Source organism: Pogoniulus pusillus, chromosome 2 (assembly GCF_015220805.1).
Source record: "Pogoniulus pusillus isolate bPogPus1 chromosome 2, bPogPus1.pri, whole genome shotgun sequence".
Classification (NCBI taxonomy): domain Eukaryota; kingdom Metazoa; phylum Chordata; class Aves; order Piciformes; family Lybiidae; genus Pogoniulus; species Pogoniulus pusillus.
In genome coordinates this window covers 21498151-21504789 of record NC_087265.1, presented here as the reverse complement: position 1 = coordinate 21504789, position 6639 = coordinate 21498151, and the positions used below count along the sequence as shown (strand labels likewise).

The window sequence follows — 6639 nt, the reverse complement described above, 5'->3', positions numbered from 1 at the left end:
GTAATTTATTTCTTTTGGATCACAGTCTGCTCCAGGATGCATACAAGCAAAATGCAGAAATAGAGTACTCACAGGGCTCATTTCTCCATTTTTATGGTATTTTAAAATGGAAACTATGACTTAGATTTAAATATGAAAGTGCAGAAGAGGCTTGTAAATCATCAAAATCCATTAGTATCTTAAAGCTGTCCCTTCTTTGTCTGCTACAATCTACGCTGCATAACTAAATCCCAATTGTCACTTGAGCATCTTCCGACACAAGAAAGATTAATAAAAACATTGTTGCAGCCAATCCACAATCAAGTCATTAGCTTCAATTGCTATTCTCACTTTATTGCTTTTTCACCCCAGTGCTTCTCAGGAAAAAACAACCCTGCTGCTCAACAAGAAAAAATACCGACCCCCATCCCTCTATTCTTCTGGGGAAAAGGCATTCTTATTCACAACATGGGGATATCTGTATGAGGTTTGCTAGCCTCAGTCTGGAGGCAAAAGAGCTTCACACATCATCTTTGATATCTCAGAAAAAGATTGATCAGCCCTGGATTCTTCCCAGCATTCGAGATAAGTCAGGGTGGGAAGGTGGAGACCCTCCAAAAATTCTGACACATTCTTTTGAGAAGTTTTTAACAGTTCTGTATTTGTAAAGCCCTCTTTATATTGGGCTTAAAGTGCCTAGTTTTCCACCACATTATATATATATATATATATATATATATATATATATATATATATATATAATATATATAGTCTACAACTACCTGAAGGGTGGTTGTGGCCAGGGGGAGGTTGCTCTCTTCTCTCAGGTGGCCAGCGCCAGAACGAGAGGACACAGCCTCAGGCTGTGCCAGGGGAAATTTAGGTTCGAGGTGAGGAGAAAGTTCTTCACTGAGAGAGTCATTGGACACTGGAATGGGCTGCCCAGGGAGGTGGTGGAGTCGCCGTCCCTGGGGCTGTTCAAGGCAAGATTGGACGTGGCACTTGGTGCCATGGTCTAGCCTTGAGCTCTGTGGTAAAGGGTTGGACTTGATGATCTGTGAGGTCTCTTCCAACCCTGATGATACTATGATACTACTATGATATACACATGCACACATATTTTAGAGACTGAGAGCCCTGGGGCTCTTTAGTCTGGAGAAAAGAAGACTGAGAGGAGATCTGATCAAAATGTGCAAGTATCTGCGGGGTGGGTGTCAAGTGGCTGGGGCCAATCTCTTTTCACTGGCCAGCAGCAATAAGACAGAGAGCAACAGCTACAAACTGGAACATAGAAGGTTTCATCTCATTGTGAGGTGAAACTTCTTTACAGTGAGTGTGACAGAGCCCTGGAACAGGCTGCCCAGAGAGGTTGTGGAGCCTCTTCCCCCAGAGACTGTCAAAACCTGCCTGGATGCATTCCTGTGTGAACTACCCTAGGGGATCCTGCCTTGGCAGGGAGGTTGGACTCGATCTCTAGAATTGCCTTCCAACTCCTAAGGTTCTGTGATTCTGTTTGGTAAAGATAAGATCCTACAGAATGAAAAATTTAGCGTGTATATGAGAACACAAGAAAGAAATGGGGTTTCTTTTCAGTCTCTGATGCTTTTAATTCATCATCCACCAGTAATATTTTTTATTTTTCTTTCAATTTCCTCTGTGTCACCTACTTAGCACAAAGGCAGTGCTTGAGAGCTTTCTTCCCAAATACTGACTTCTGAAGCTACTAGGCATATAAAATCTCATCTTACAGTTCTGCAAAGTCAGATAAGTAGATACATCACTATGAAGCCACAACTACACCAGTAAACACATTTCTTGAGTTTAAAAGGGAAGTTGTAATGAATATTTATACTCTACTAGCTTGTGGCTGCACACAGCCCTATTTAAGGGAGGATCCAATAAAAGTCATTAGAGACATTTAGAATCAGCTGAGTGAGACCTTAGATAACAAATACTTATGATTTAAATACACTTTGTTCTGTGTTTGCGAAGTGGCAGGAATGCAAATCTTGAAGTGCTTTCTTAGCTGCAACAAATTCAAGACATAAAATAGACACTTGTTTCAACTGTATTCATCAGGAAATCCAACAGTCTTTGCAAAAATCAAACCTGCAGAACAAGCAGCTGAAGCAAATGCAGCCAAAATGCTGGTGCTTCATGCACAGATCAGTAGCTGCTACTGCCTGAACATCAGAAACTCAACTATTTAATAGAAATACATATGACACAGCTAAGCATTCAAACTCTCCTCTTCCCTGTATACATCTTCAGAGCACCCACTTCATCTCCAACACAGCTAATGCTTCAGCTTTCCACAGACACTAGAATGAAAGTTATATGAACAAATAAATAATAATCAGAATTCCCCAAGATCAAAAAGTTTAAAGGTATAAATAGGTAAAACTGACTGCACACATGTTTTTGGGAAGGAAGGAAGGAAGGAAGGAAGGAAGGAAGGAAGGAAGGAAGGAAGGAAGGAAGGAAGGAAGGAAGGAAGGAAGGAAGGAAGGAAGGAAGGAAGGAAGGAAGGAAGGAGTACTATAGATAATGTAAGCATTCATAAAATTCATTGAGTCAGTTACATTAGTACCAGCTCAGAGTACAGTAATAATGGAAAGAGATAAAATTTCCAGTAACATGTATGAAACAAGATTTTTCACTGAGAGTGAGAGAAGGCTAAGAAAGATTTGTAAAGCACATTCTTCTGTTCTGGTTACATTGAAGAGTATAACGTCAAGAAAGTGTTACTCACAGGTGGCAACCTGAATTCTTTGTCTGACAAACGACTTCTGATTATTCTAATCTCAAATTATTGACTTCTTTTCAGCTACAAAGCACAAGATACAAATAACACAGATTTAATTATTTAATGCAAGTCTACACAAGCCTTTAGGATTTCAAGTTTTCTAGTTTGTATTAGCACAGAAAACTTAAGCAACCTCAATTCAGAGATTAATATCCAAGATATGCTAGTTTGCTTTTACAGAGTAAGGCTGGAGAAGCCTCAGTTATTTTAAAGTCTCTTTAATGAAGTAAATCAACAAAATAATATGCTAGCTGGCTCACTGGATCCTTACATTAGAAGATAAAGCAATTCCAGCACTTTATAAATAGAGTTTCTGAAATGCTGGAGCAATTTTTAACAGCAAGCAGACTTTTTGGTGGTGTTCCCCATCAAATATTTAATGCTACTATAATCACCAATAAAAAGCAATATTGTACATCCTGTTGCTCTAGTTTATCTGATGCCAAAGTGATACCAAACATAGTTTGAGGAGAAGGGCCATACATTTTTGAACAAATCTTTTCAGCTTATACCTAAAGCTACAGAATGATTACTGAATGTTCTACTTGTGTTAGAGTAAGATTAATAAATTAAAGAGTTGCTACCCTAGGAAGAACTCTCCCTGCACTATGCACTTTCATGACATTTAGACAGTGAGGATTATTATTTAGGTAGCAGGAGTATGAAGTTTGAGAGGTCTAAGAATTTGCATAAATCCAGTAATGAAAAAAATACAATTATAGTCTCACATTATTTTATTCCTCCCCCTGCCTTTATCTCCTCGGACAGGGGCTGCTCACAGTTACTGCTTCATCCTCAGGGAGATTACTATGTCATGTAACATAAGGAATGTGGTGTTTTTTCCCCAAGCTAAAGCTTTAACTGTAAGAAGTGTTGAGTTTTCTTCCTTGACAAAGACAGAAGGGGTTATAGCAGTATTTACAACCAGGATGTCCAGCTTTCCCATTAACAGTAGGACAAGCTAAACAGCACCTTTACTAGTTCAGCAAAAAACAAACTCTACTGCGTCTTCACCTACCTTTGCCATGCTTTTCATGGCATCACCTTAGACATTCCTGAACTACTACATAACTGCAGACCCATCTTCATTCACCTTCCTCTGTGCCTAATAAATTCTACCTTTTCAATCAAGTGAAGCAAATACTAGTATCAACTGAGAACATTAATTTCTTCAAGCTTCCCCAAAAAGCTAAGAGAAGGCAGAACATGCCATCTTGTAGGACTTCCAAAATGAAGGAGACTAGTAAAAAGTGCCTTTCTGAAGCTCAATTTAGCTATGAGCAACCAATGGACAAAGAATCGCAACATCCATGACATAAACCACTCCTCCTGTCTAAGCTTCTCAGAAGCCTCCCATTAGAGTCATAAAAGAAACAGAGGCTGATACAGACCACTACATTAAATCTGAAACAACTTATTTTGTGCAGTGAGCTCAGAAAACATAAAGACCAGTGTCTGAACTTTTTAGGATGTCAGGTAGTGATAGGACTAGAGGAAACAGGACAAAGCCAGAAAGGGGTAGATTGGATGTTAGGAAGAAGTTCTTCACCATGAGGGTGGGGAGATCCTGGAGTGACTTGCCCAGGGAGGTGGTGGAAGACCCATCCCTGAAGATGTTTAAGGCCAGGCCAGGCTGGATGAAGCTCTAGGCAGCCTGATCTAGTGTGAAGTGTCCCTGCCCATGGCAGGGGGATTGAACTAGATGATCTTCTGGTTCCTTCCAATCCTGACTGATTCTATGTTTTTGAAAAGCAAGAACTGAAACAGGACTAACTTCAACAGACGAAGCACTGTCCTTACCAGCACCAATGTAGGTCCATAGAGCAGAGCAAACCCGCTCACCAATAGACCAACAACCACAAGATAATAGCTCAGGCCTGATGCAACACTACAGGGACACTACTAACAGAGAAGAAAGCATAAGCTTCAACCATGGATCTTGTGCTTTATACAAAGCATATATGGGTAGAAATCCCAGGAGAAACTGATCTGGGTAATTAAGGCTTATTGGTGCACTCTGGGCCCTGAAACTGAGTTAAAGTTGGAATGATTCCTTCAAGCTGAGAGTAATTAGCTAACTTGCATGTTTTGACACATTTGGATAAATTCAACCTTGATGAAGGTACTAATTACTCTTGCTACACATGGCTTTTCACAGCTATTACATTTCAGGAGGCTTTCTCCAAGGGATTTCATCAAACTTCTGTGGATAAACAGGGAGAGATTTGTCAAGGCTGGTGACATATTTTATGCCTTCTGCACAGATATTTCCCACTGGATTTGATAAATCCAGTTTTCTTCAGAGAAATCAGAGAGCTGTTCAAGGCAAGCACTATGCAGCTTAAGCTGAGAGTTTGAGAGGAGCCAGGCTGTCTTTTTGGTGGCTCAGAACAAGATTAGATGTAGGCTTGTATAAATCACCTTAGCCATGAATTTGCTGGGCTTGAGACAGAGGGCTGTGGACTGTGTTTGCACACACACATCAGTTTTTTTTCCAAATAGGACTGTGATAGTGAGGCCTGCATTTGATGTAAAGTTGATTTGACAAAATGAAAAGAAGAAGCTGTTTCAGGCAGCTTTGGTGGTTTTAGCAATGCTCCATCTCTGAAAAAACACAAGAGCAACATATCTGCTTTTCCTTCCCTTTCTGATGGTAGCACATCCTTTAAAAGTATCACAGTATCACAGTATCATCAGGGTTGGAAAAGACCTCACAGATCATCAAGTCCAACCCTTTACCACAGAGCTCAAGGCTAGACCATGGTGTCTGTGCATGGCCAAATTCAGTGCACCAGCAGCACATTTGCACTCATATTGATCTAGCAGTGAAACCAGATATTGCAGTATGGCCCTCTACAACAAGCATCACTTTGAGGAAATCTCTGCTCAGGATCCAGTAAACACTCCAGCTACTAGTCCAGCTCAAGTTCTGTCACAACTGTGGTTATGGATGGTGGCCAGATCACAGTTGGCAGCACAAGCATGCCCAGGCTGAACCATAGCACCACGACATGTTACTTAGATAATGCCTGAGCACTTTCTGCATATGCTTGTTCCTGATTTAATGTGTTCAAAGCTTTCAAGGATGTCTCCAGTCTGATTCTGAATCTTAATTAGAAATTGAACCTTGGAGCTGCTGGGATATCCACAGGACTTTCCTTCTGAATGCACAAAAGAATAAAAGTCTCTGTCAATGCTGTTTCAATATTTTCATTAATTCCGTGTTAAGCTGGGCGAGGAAAGGTCTTGAGAGGAAAGGTGTTGAGTATAGCTAAGTAAAAACATAGACGTGTTCAGTGAGGCCAAGTAAGAGGTGATGCACCTGGGTTGGAACAATCCTCATTACCAGTATAAGATGAAGAAAGATGTGATAGAAAGTAATCACATGGAAAAGGACTCAGGGGTTCTGGTGGATGAGAAGCTGAATATGAGCCAACAAGGTATATTTGCAGCCTAAGAGAATCATAGAAACATAGAATCAACCAGGTTGGAAGAGACCTCCAAGATCATCCAGTCCAACCTATCCCCCAGCCCTATCCAGTCAACTAGACCATGGCACTAAGTGCCTCATCCATTCTTTTCTTGAACACCTCCAGGGACGGTGCCTCCACCACCTCCTGGGCAGCCCATTCCAATGCCAATCACTCTCTTTGGCAAGAACTTCCTCCCAACATCCAGCCCATACTTTCCCTGGCACAACTTGAGACTGTGTCCCCTTGTTCTGTTGCTGGTTGCCTGGGAGAAGAGGCCACCCCCCACCTGGCTACAATGTCCCTTCAGGTAGTTGTAGACGGCAATGAGGTCTGTCCTGAGCCTCCTCTTCTCCAGGCTAAACAACCCCAGCTCCCTCAGTC

The 6639-nt window shown here is 41.2% G+C and overlaps 1 long non-coding RNA gene across 1 annotated transcript; it reads right to left on the bottom strand.

Moving 5' to 3' along the window:
* Positions 1-1563: 1563 nt before the first annotated feature.
* Positions 1564-4690, bottom strand: LOC135187688 (uncharacterized). Its single transcript, XR_010307415.1, has 3 exons — positions 4586-4690; positions 2732-2806; positions 1564-2300 (listed from the first exon to the last, which is right to left on the bottom strand). It is a non-coding gene; the product is annotated as an uncharacterized LOC135187688 (long non-coding RNA).
* Between the last annotated feature and the right edge of the window lie 1949 nt (positions 4691-6639).